Genomic DNA, 13,127 nt, shown 5'->3' on the forward strand with positions numbered 1-13,127 from the left:
GCATTTACATGAATGTGTTAGTCTGTCTGAGCTTGTGAGCAATAGCATATATTTTAATTGACCTTTAAATGAATTATGAATAATAAAATATTCATCAAGAACAATGTTAAAGGGTTAATAGTAATTTGTCAATACTAATACTGTGAATTGCATCCTTTACAAAGGACCAAAAATATTGTCATTTGGCATTTTTTGTTTTTTTCTTAGATACAAATATGCATGCACTTGTGTTTAAAATCATAATTTGCATAATTGTGTAAAAGATGCATTTTGACAGAATAATGTGCCCTTTTTATACTTAGAAAATTGAAAATTTTGGTTAAGTTTTGCGTTTAGGTCCACTTTTCTCAGAAAGTATCAATGCTATTGCATTCAAACTTGGTACACTTACTTACTATCATGAGGGGACTGGGTAGGCAAAGTTAGATAACTCTGGCGTGCATTTTGACAGAATCATGTGCCCTTTTTATACTTAGAAAATTAAAAATTTTGGTTAAGTTTTGTGTTTAGGTCCATTTTATTCCTTAAGTATCAAAGCTATTGCTTTCATACTTGCAACACTTAGTAACTATCATAAGGGGACTGTGCAGGCAAAGTAATGCAACTCTGACTGGCATTTCGACAGAATTATGTGCCCTTTTTATACTTAGAAAATTGAAAATTTGGATAAGTTTTGTGTTTAGGTCCACTTTATTCCTACAATATCAAAGCTATTGCTTTCATACTTGCAACACTTATTAACTATCATAAGTTGACTGTGCACGCAAAGTTATGTAACTGTGACTGGCATTTGGACGGAATTATGGGCCCTTTATACTTAGAAAATTAAAAATTTGGTGAAGTTTTGTGCTTTGGTCCACTTTACCCCTAAAGTATCATAGATATTGCTTTGATACTTGGAACACTCGCAAACTATCATAAGGGTACAGTACAAGGACAAGTTGTCATTTTTACGAAATTATGGCCCTTTTTTGACTTAGTAACTTTGAATATATGGTTAAATTTTGTGTTTCGATCCACTTTACTTAAGTATCAAGGCTATTGCTTTCAAACTTCAAATACTTTCATGCTATCATGAGGTTACTGTACCTGGCAAGTTGAATTTTACCTTGACCTTTGAATGACCTTGACTCTCAAGGTCAAATTATTAAATTTAGCTAAAATTGCCATAACTTCTTTACTTATGATTTTATTTGATTGATACTTTGACAAAACTACTCTTACCTGACAAACCACAATAGACTCCACCCAAACCATCCCCCGTGCCCTCCCCCCCTCCCCCCCCCCCTATTTTATTTTTTTTAAGATCATCTCACAAATGACCACCACACCCTCACACTACACCCCCCCCCCACCCCACCCCACCCCCAATTTTTTTTTGAAACGGTTAAAAAACACAAATATTTATTTTTATTCTTTTTATGTTTGAAATACCGTCCTACCATCGCACCCAAGAATCCACCCCCCCTCCCCCCCACCCGAATCCCCCCCCCCCCCTCATTTTTTTTTTTTTTTAGATCATCTCACAAATTACCACCACACCCTCACACTATACACCCCACCCCACCCCCAAATTTTAATTTTTTTTTGAAACGGTTAAAAAACACAAATATTTATTTTTATTATTTTATGTTTGAAATACCGTTCAACCATCGCACCCAAGAATCCCCCCCCACTCCCCCCCCCTCGAATTTTTTTTTCGTTTTTTTTGTTCGCATTTTTGGGGAGATAATGTAATAAATTCCACACCCCCACACTATACACCCCCCTTCACTCCACCCCTCCCTCCTTTGTGATTTAAAATGAGAGTCCCTTCACCTTTAAAAATAAAATAGATGAGCGGTCTGCACCCGCAAGGCGGTGCTCTTGTTACACGTTGTGAAGGTCTAAGTGAGATTATTAATGAGATAGTACCCTATTAACATAGGCAAGGACATAAGTGATATAGAAAATGTTGTAAGCTTGTGGAAATAACTTCTACATTACTCAAGCGATTAAATTAAAACTTGAAATGTATCCTTAGGTAAGTGCTCTTTCCCTAGGCAATGGAAATGCGTGCAATACGTGAGAAAAAGTGGTGGGGGGGATTCGTTACATTTTTTATAATAATATAGTTCAATTAAACATCTATGTACAGTGAATGGTATTATAATTTGAGCCATGAAACATTTAATTGGAGCTGTCAAACACAGTCACTATATTTTGTTTTGCTATATCTAATTTTATTGGTACATTTATCAATTTCATTTGTTCAACACATTTGTTTGTAGAAGTACATCTTGAAAGAGGAGAGGGCTCAAATATTGCTTCGAAATATTTCAAAACCAAAGATGCTATAGACGAGTGTCTAAAAGCAACAGTTACAGATGTCGCATTTGTTTATGGCAATGGAAATCCAAGTATGTTTTCCTATGACTTAAATTACTGCTAAAACAGTCAATTCTATTTATATTTATTAAAAAAGCATATTTTTATCATTGACCTTTTGCTTTTCTCATGCCTTGTATGGACCTTCGATGGGGTGCTTGAAGTTTTCTGATCAGTTATAATTTATTGTAGCCCCCCCCCCCCCCTTCGAAGAAGAGGGGGTTTATTGTTATTCTGTATTTCAGTTTGCCGTTATGTCGGTAGACCAGTTTGTTTCCAATCAATAACTTGTGAACAGATTGGCCGCTTGGCTTGATACTTTCCATGTGTATTGGCCTTTGCCAGTAGATGATTCCTATTAAAATAACATAATACATGACTTGTATAATACTACTACAACTAATAATATAAAACAAGTAAATAATAAAATCATAGTATACAACATTGTCATAATGTTCCTGTGTAAATTCTTCAAAAATATACAATTTTAATACAGTAAAGTCAAATGTGAATGTGGTTGGGTTAATTATATATCTTGTTAAGTAATAGGGGGATTATTGTTCGCTTCTATTTGCAATGAGGTGGAAAGCAACTGTGATTTAATACCATTAATTACAATTCAAACTGACATAGGTTCTAATAAACTTAAATAGAAAATGTGCTTATTTCTAATTAAATGCATTAAATGTATAAAATTTATTTATCTTCTTCAGGCATTTTGAAACAAGAGTGTGTCGCAGTTGCTGAGCATGTGTCAAGTGTTATTGAAAATACTAAATATTTACGAAGAATAACCATTCTGTTACCGGATGCCCTCTTGAAAGAAACAGTTGACAAACTTCTTGCTACAAATTCATATCTTCGTGAGTATAATGTTATTTAACCACTTGTCAAGCCATGTTTTGTTCTTTTGTCCTCTTTTTAACGCATGAGTATTTTAAGTAACTTGAAGAAATGATAAATCAAAAATAGTCATGATCTTTTATTTATCACCTGCATGTACAAACTTACAGTGGGGGCCAATTCAAGCCTTGTCATACGATATTTTATTATACGAGTTCAGGAGGTTTGTTCACCTCTCATAAAAGATTCAGGGACAAGTAAAATAAATTATGGTATAAACAGATAAAAAGTGTAAGATCTATTTGATCACATGTTTTTAAACTAGCAAGGAAATTAATATTTACATTAATGTACACATGATACACGGGGAAAAAATGGTTAAATTAAGTGAAAAAAACTTGATGTTGCAACTTCATTTCAGCAAAATAATGTTTTGCAATTGGTCAGTTAAGCAAAATGTATGCAATAAAAATGCTCAATAAGCTGTTTATGACACATGTTTAAGATGACAAATATTTTAAAGAGTTATATTAATATAGAAAATATGGCCGGCATGTGCTTACGTTGTAAAAATAATCGTTTATGTGTTACTTATTGTGTTGTTTTTCACATTTGTTTTTGTCGAACCACTTGTAAATATTGTTTCATTTCAATTATTTATGTTATTGAAAAAATATAATTATTTTTATGAAATGTCAAAAAAGTATGAATCACTTATAGATGTGTATATGCTCTGTTCCTTTGCGTTTGAGTAGAATTGTATTCTTCCCAAAAAGCATTACAAGAAAGGGTTATCTCTGTTTCCAGAATTGATTTCTGAATTCAGGCTGAACAATTCTATAACTATCTATAGGTAAGATTATAAACCCTGTAGGACCCAATTACATGTGATATAACTATGTCCTAGAGATGGCCTGTTGCTTTAAAGATAAATCTCCTTTGCTCTAAGGTCAGGGTCACACTAAGATTATGTCAAAGGTTTAATGTGTGAAATACAGCTTCTCTGGATTGTAATTTATATGAACTTGTTTTTTCTAGATATTGTAAAGAAAAATGCAAGTTATTGTACTGTCTATTTAGTTTGTCTCGTCATCGGCTTCTCAGATTGTATTCATTACAATGTTCCCCTTATTCAATGTTTGGTAGCTCTAGTGTGAATTTTGTCAAATTATTGGATTGCATATGCCTCTTTAGAAGAAGGCGGCATCAGTCACACCATGCCCGTGTTTCCAGCATCCCCTCTGAAAATTCCTATCTCAGCCATTACTTAGTCATTTATTGATGAATTTTAAAACAATTGGCTCATATTTAGAACTTAATAAGATGCCATGTTGCCCGTAACAACCATCTCCATACCTCAAAGATCAAGGTGGCAAGGAAAGGTCAAAGTTAAAAAATGTCCATTCAAGAGCTAAACAATTGTTGCCTCAGCCATAACTTTGCCATACATGTACATGGATGGATTTAAAATTAACCTGTCACACATGTAAACATCATGAGAAAACATGTCTCAGGTAGTTCTTATTAAAAGAATAGTATGAAACTTCACAGGAATGATCCCTTAATTAAGCAAGACATGATATAAAATCCAATAACTTTTAGTGTAGGGATTGTTACATCAAGGCAATAGGTTAAATAGCATCTTGCTATTGTAGAATAAATTAGTATGTTATTTTACAGTGTTATGTACCATTTTCCTTTCAGCTGGATTTTCTAAATGGACACTGATAAAATCAACTGACCTTGATGTAGCTTACAGGGTGTGTTCTATGGAAGAGAAAGATATACATAAAGTTGAATAGTATGCTAGTTTCGTCAAGCCAGTTTTAGGGTAAGATTGAATGTCATTATGTAAACATGACCTGAAATATTAAAGTTTTTTTCCCATTCCATTATTAATTGTAGTGTCCATCCTTCATGGAATGCATACCCGTCCAACATTTCATGCATATGGAAAATGTGGAGCTTGCTGGCTGTAATTTTTCTAGCTTCATTGTAATAACTGCTAAAAATGTTTGGTATGAGTATGGTATAAATGTTCCTGTTTTATTTGTTTGTTTCTATTCAATAAAAATGATCACATTCAATAATATTGATAATAATTCTATAATGTTGAGCTATTGATTTAATTATTATATGGTTTTGTATATGGAATGTACATTTTATGTATGCTGATCTTTAAGATAATAACAATTATTGAATACAATCAGAACGGCTTATAAATTCTCTAAAGGTATACTGTACAATTTTATGAAGTAAGATTTGAGAAAGTAATTTGCTAAAAAGGCCTATGATACTGAAATAACAGTGTTTTTATAATAATTTATATTTGATACTTGCAATATCAATAGTTTTTGAAGTAATAACATATATTATTATTATCATATCCAAACAATTTTATGTACAACATATCGTCAACTATACAGGACTGTCTCCAGAAAAAAACTTGTATCATTTAGCTTCATAGTGTCCTCTTTTACCTTTTAAAATCACATCTATTATGTATTTGTCATATCAGTATAAGACTTATAGCTCACCTGAAAAGAACATGCTAATAATAAGCCTTTGTGATTCCCTATAGTCTGTTGTTTGTATTTTGTTGTTTGTCATCAACATTTTTTGTCAAATCTCCATGAACCATGGTTAAATGTCCTAGAGGCTTGGTCAGACGATTTGTCCCTATTATATCTTAGATGAATTCGAAAATGTTTCCGGTTGGTGGGAAAACATGGCCGACAAGGGGGCGTGGCATTTTTCCTTATAAAGCTATAGTAAAACCTTGTCAACACTCTAGAAGCCATAATTAATGTCCCATCATCATGAAACATTGTCAGAAGATTTGTCCCAATGATATCTTTGACAAGTTCGAAAATGGTTCCAGTTACTTGAAAAATATGGCCACCAGGGGACTGGGCATTTTTCATTATCTGGCTTCATGAATCTTCATGAAACTTTGTCAGAATATTTGTTTAAATGATATCTTGGATGTGTATGAAAAAGGTTCTGGTCTGTAGAAAAACATGGCTGCCAGGTCATGAAAGTTGGTAAGAACATTTTGTTCTTATGACATCTTGGGCACCGAAGAACAGGTAAGTTTCTTTGAACCTCAGGTGAGCGACTTTGGGCCTTTCAGGCCCCCTTGTTTAGTCTATATGAAATGGTGTGTTTGTGGGGCAATGGACATAGGTGACTAATATTTAAGGTCAAAAGCAGCTGTTATTGTCAATAATCTCAATACGCTGAATCTGTAAAATTAAAGCCTAGTACTTCTATCAAACGGATACTTATTTTTTTATATACGTTGACATGACTATTTATAACATATTTGAAGTCATCTTTAAAAGTATTAGTAGTTTATTGCCTACATTTTGCTGTGGTTGAAAGCCAAAGTCATTTCGGTCCTTTCTGTGTGTGCAAAAATTCAAACGTCTACAGAAATGTTTCCAGCGAAAAATATCCATCAAAGCAGGGGATTCAAAATGTTAACAAAGAAGGCCAGAAAAGTCTCTAAGGCTCTTTCCTTCATGCATATTGTTCGTTCTTGACTTTTCAACACCCCCTGCAGGGATTTATTTTAATAATTAAATGCATGTGAATCAGTTTTATTTTGTTTTGAAACAAGAGATGTTCAACACATTTCATTAACAATTCAGATTTAGAATTATAAATTGTGTAAGAGCGGTGTACATGGGTATTGTTAGCCATTGTTGCAATCTGTAGTTGTAATAAGCTTATTTTTACAGATCCGGACCAGATTACAATATAGATGAATATGATGTTATTCAACATGTGGAGACAACTGAATATCAGCATGAGGTATTGATAAAAAATCAATAGAGCGTTAAATATGGTACATCTACATAACGAAATGGCTTACACCTGTGTACAGAGTTTGGGAACTCATTTGTTTTAAGTGTCAGTGACCTATATTGCATTCATACTCGATTAGATAATCAGTTAAACTTTAATTTAAGCATTTTCGTTACATGTTTAGCGACCTAACCTGTTTTAATCATATAATCAACAGCCAAATACACGAAAGTTGTAAAGGATCGATCTACTTGCATAGCAGCCGGACACGTGCAGTATTTGGTGGCAGCGAAAGTGACGTATTCAATTGAGCAAGAATGCAATGAGATGGCACGAAATGATGAGAACGAGGAAATTCCGTTCTCCTCCAAATTTTGCCATACACAAATAGATTTTTCATTTGGAACAAATCTAAACAATCAAAAGACGAAAGTCGCTAGGAACACGCGTCTCTCTAACTCGAAGGTTTGCGTCAAATTTTAAAGGGGCCTTATCACGTTTTGGTAAATTGCCAACATTGAAAAAAGTTGTTTCAGTTTCGTAAATTTTTATGCTCCCCGGATATTTCTGGGGGGAGCAGATAGTCGCCGCTTCGTCTGTCCGTGCGTGTGTCCGTCCGTGCGTGTGTCCGACCGCCCGTGTGCAATTTTGTCCGGGCTATTTCTCGGCAATTAATGACCGGAATTCAATTAAACTTTATGGGAAGCTTCGCTACCAAGAGGAGATGTGCATATTATCAGCCGGTTCTGGTCGGATGATTTTTTACCGAGTTATGGCCCTTTGAAATTTTCCATTAACTGTACATATAGTGCAATTCTTGACCGGGCTATTTCTCAGCAACTAATGACCGGAATTCAATGAAACTTTATGGGAAGCTTCACTACCAAGAGGACATGTGCATATTATCAGCCAGTTTTAGTCCGATGATTTTTCACAGACTTAATGCCCTTTGAAAGTTTCTATAAACTGTACATATAGTGCAATTCTTGTCCGAGCTATTTCTCCCAAAAAAAAACTGACTGGAATTCAATGAAGCTCTATGGGAAGCTTAACCACCTTGAGGAGATGCGCATGTTATTTGTGGGTTCTGGTTAGATGATTTATCTAGAGAGTTATGGCCCTTTGAAATTTTTAAGTTGCTAAACCATCCATCGTATTATTTTGTCCAAAGGTATGCCCCTCAAGACGTTTCCTTTTATCTGAATATAAAGTGCAATATTGTGACAAAAAAAACTTTGGGGAGCATCACCCGTCTCCGACGGTTTATTGTTGTTTTAGTTATGATATTTGTGAGGAAATAGTTATACTGAACATTTACCATGCTCTAAAAAAGCCATTATATGCATCCTTTGACGATTTAAAAACCTGAAAATTATAAAGCGTTGCAACGCGAAGCGATTGGTCAATTTAGAGAGTTCTGTTGTTGTCGTTATATTTTGTGAAACGACGAGGATTGCTTATATTAAGTATAAAATACATTTACATTGTATGAGAAAGGATGGCCGATTGGTCTAAGTCGTAGACTTGTCACTCCAGGGGGCCGTTTCATAAACACTCGTACGACAATTTTAACTTACGAGAGAATTTTGTAATCTTAATAAGTAGACGAACTAGCTCGCCATGCTCGTCAAGTATAAACGGCGCTTGAGATGCCAATGCAATTAATTAAGTACTAAAAATGTATAATCATATGATATGGACTTAAAAAATTATGTATCTTCGATAAATGTATCGTAAATGTGTACTACGATGTTTATTGAAACGGTCCCCTGGGCTCCATGGGTCAGTGGTTCGATCACTGCTGAGGGTTAGGTTTTTTAAATTTATTTTTTTATTTTTTACTGGAGCTTTATAGATCCGATGTTTACATGTATTAATATGAAGCATTTAATGACAAATATCAAAACATGCCAAAATCTTTGAAAAGGCCCCCTTAACATTGGCCATAACTTTTGCAATATTGAATTTAGCATGCATGTGTATCTCATGGACCTGCACATTTTGAGTGTTCAAAGGTCAAGGTCATCTTTCAAGGTCTAATATATGGGGGGACATAGTGTTTCACAAACACCTTGTCTACAAATGAGTAGTACCCGCGCAAAGCACTAACATATACTGTATTACACGAGATAATAGTCCGTCATTTATTTGCGGTTTAGCAATTTAGGAAAATAATAAAGTAAATGATAATAATTCAACTACTATTACTGCTACTAACATTACTTTTACTTCTGCCACGACTGATGCCACTACTACCACTGCTTCTACTTCTACTACTAGTATTCCTACTACTACTACTTCATATTTTATATAGCTACCACATTAACTCTACTAGTAGTATATCAGTAGCAACAATTTCTACTGCAACATGCTACTTTAACTACTATTAATAATAATGCATGTTACATAGTCTCGCATGTTAGGTTTTATTAGATGAAATTATTCGACATTTTGATATCGGTGCAAGCATGTGTTAAAATATGTTCGTATTCATTAATGATTATGACATTATTTACGTTTTTGAAACGTTGTGTAATTGTTTTATCAAAACGTATGTACATGCGCATATTGAGATATTTTTAATTGATTATTAATCATTTATATTGTTGGATGATTTTATTCAGTGTGTGGCATTTCATTCCAATGTTGTTGGACGAAAGGTCAATGTTACAAATATTCGAAATTTAACAAACCCTTACTATGCCGTTATAACTATTAAACAATTGTATCGCTTTTCATTATATTTGGTGATGATGAGCATCACTTAGGCCCCAAAGTAGGTCCGTTTCTGGTCTCTTTGGGAAAAAAACAGAGCGGTAGGTAGGGATTTTTTTGTCTTTCGGGTACTAGATTGGAAGGCTACTAAAGATTATAATAAGAAATACATGTACATATATGCTTAGTTTGCTTGATATTACATCTTATATTGGGAAATATATGTATAATATTTGCTTTGTTTGCTTTTTTTCCATATTTATTGCAGACTGTATTCATAAAATTTCATACTTTGATATTAAGAACTATTCAGTCATTTTGTGTCAAATAATAACCTTATTAGCCAATGAAATCGCCAGAAAGTTCAATACACGAAATGGGAGCGAAAAGTTATGCGAAATGAATAAAAAAAATGTGTGTGTCTTTCGGGTACTAGAATGGAAGTCTACTTAAGCTTATAATAAGAAATACATGTACATATATATGCTTAGTTTGCTTAATATAACATCTTCTATTGAGAAATATATGTATAATTTTTGCATTGTTTGCCTTTTTCCATATTTATTGCAGAATGTATTAATAAAATTTCATACTTTGATATAATGAACTATTCAGTCATTTGTCAAATAATAACATTATTAGCCAATGAAATCGCCAGAATGCACAATATTCGAAATGGGAGCGGAAAAGTATGCGAAAGCAACCGAAATGAACAAAAACAAATTATTTTTTTGCGACCCCAATAAAAAGTTGAGGGTCGGCGCCAATTCGGGAGACACGGTCGGGCGACCGGAAACGGACCTTTTTATTTTTTTTTTTGGGGGGGGGGGTGGGCTTGGCTCTTTTTAGTATCTCACATGAGCACAAATTGTTCATGAAGTCCTTTATGTGATCGCCTTTTGTTCGGCGTGCGATTTTAGGCGTGCGTCGTTAACATTTTCCTTGTGAATATACTAGAGCCCAACATTAATGCCAATCATCATTTAATTTGATCATTACATTTATCCTTTTTTTATCGCGACCAAATTTTGAACTGGATCATGATGGGCAAAAAAACTAGGTCCCTGTGTCAAATTCAATAAAAAAAAAAGCATGTGAGTCTGTGAGCACTAGAAGTATCATTTCTCCAAATCGTCAAGATTCTTAAACACATCGTTCCAGTCTCTCGAAAAGCGTGGCCGTAAGAAGGTGCTGCAGTCTTTTGATGGCTGTTGCAAAATTTTGTCGATACTAAAATTTCAGATTTGTTTTCTGCATCATCCTGACAATTTCTCCTGTGATGGGCGGTATTCCTCATATGGCTATTGTGAAACGTTGTGAAGAATTTAAAAGTCACATTCTGTGTCCGATGCTCATGAAACCTGTTCACAACCTTGATTTAAATGAAATCATTTTATTATGATATAATTGTTTTTTGAACGGTCGGTACTTGGTCATGGTCACTTACACAAATTTGAAAAACGTCGAACAGGTGGATTTCTATCTATAAATTCAGATGATGATGTCCTGTTAGAATTTAAACTTATTACATAATGTCGTCAATGCCATTGTCTCGTACACAATTTTAGAGTCGAATATACAAAATACTTATTTAATAACCGGATTCAGTAAAATAGTAACACAATTTATTTTTTAACGCCTTCAACTGAATTAAATATAAATACAATTTTATATAAATACAATTTAAAAAACAAAACAAAAATCATCCATATTTCGTGCAGCCGAGAGAAAATAATAAGAAAAGATATTTTATTTTGGGCAATATCTGTGAATTGGTACCAAAAGGCCTTACTGTTATAAAATTATAAATGGTAAAGAGTATATGTACGCAATTATTCAAGTTAGAAAAGTGTTGCGTTGGAAAGTGTATAATTGCGTACATATACTTTATACCATTTATAATTTTATAACAGAAGGGCTTTTTTGGTACCAATTTACAGATATCTCACTTATGAGTAAAATAATTTTTAATTAATTTTGCATGTCATCATTTGACTACTATTTAGGCAAGCTCGCGATACAATCATTCATCCGTAACGATCGAATACTTTAGCACCTGGAGTTGGTATCGTTTAAACTTTTTGCGCCCATATATGAAGAAACGCGATATAATTATATTTGTATTTCGATCTGATCATTCTAGGTGGATTCTTATCCCATGAAAACTTAAAATAAATTTAAACAAGAAATATCTTTAAAAAAGATATACGGCGTTGATTGTGGTCGATGTTTATGAACGATCAAAAGTTATCTCTATGAGATAAAAAGTAGCGGATGCCTTTTTTCTGCGCAGTTGTTAGCTACATCATAAGCAAATCAATTACGGGGTGTTGCGCCAGATTTCGTGGCTTATTTTGCTTTATGTGATATTATTACTCAGATATCTATATTTACAGAATAGAAAAACACAAGAAACATGAAAATAAACGAGTGCATATAGGTCAGCCGGCAATACTCGAATCTTATTTAAAGCGGGTATATACGATTTTGTCAAATATTTATGAATTTATATAAACTGTGTAAAAAACGTATTATATATATAGTTCAATATAAATTAAAATAAAAGATAAGAAGAACATGTGTCGAAAAATGCGAAATAAGCCAGATTTTTAATTCTGAAATTGAAAACGGCTGTACAGCCGAATTCGCCAGCATGTATACCATACATGTACGATTTGAATCGAAACTTAGTTTAACGGTTTATTTGAATTCCTGCAACGATATCTATTCCTACGACACACGAACACTAACTCCGATCCTAATACAAAGACGAATGCTTCGGTTATTGTAGGAAAATATGTACGTCACTATCGGCTCATGGCGCTAATTTGTCTTTTCTGCATTTTATGAAATTCGACTTTAATGTATAATTTTTCTTGCTTATTTTGTGTTATTGTAACATATTTTATCAATATATTACAATTAAACACATATAAAAAATCGTATATACCCGCTTTAATTGCATAATTATAGTATAGCGAATTATTGTGGTCATGCTTAATAAACTGATCTAAATGGATAAATATTTCTAATTAATTTTATCAAAATTGGTCCTTATCATGCAAATTTTGAAACCATATTAAAAATCGATGATTGACATACCACAATAATGTCGCCGAATATCTTTATTTAGTATCTTCCTGATCAAAACAGACTTCAAGTGCACAAAGTTTATGAGACGGCGTTTATATAAAGATTTCTGCAACTGACCGCAAACTGACCTTGATACCTTGCGGATTGGAATGCAATGCATTACAGTCACTACGTTATTGTCAGTAAGACACAATGATCGCAACCCCTTTTGCGAACTCCGGTGATGAACTGTATATAAACTCTGACTTTCACAAAATGACCGCGTGTTGACCCGAAACCTCGCGGGTTGAAATGCAATG

The 13,127-nt window shown here is 33.6% G+C and overlaps 1 long non-coding RNA gene across 1 annotated transcript; it reads left to right on the plus strand.

Moving 5' to 3' along the window:
- The first annotated feature begins 2,275 nt into the window (after positions 1-2,275).
- Positions 2,276-7,027, plus strand: LOC127841524 (uncharacterized). The gene is made up of 4 exons (XR_008031049.1): positions 2,276-2,399; positions 3,081-3,230; positions 4,915-5,041; positions 6,954-7,027. It is a non-coding gene; the product is annotated as an uncharacterized LOC127841524 (long non-coding RNA).
- The last annotated feature ends 6,100 nt before the right edge of the window (positions 7,028-13,127 follow it).

The sequence above is a fragment of the Dreissena polymorpha genome, chromosome 8, assembly GCF_020536995.1.
Source record: "Dreissena polymorpha isolate Duluth1 chromosome 8, UMN_Dpol_1.0, whole genome shotgun sequence".
Lineage (NCBI taxonomy): Eukaryota > Metazoa > Mollusca > Bivalvia > Myida > Dreissenidae > Dreissena > Dreissena polymorpha.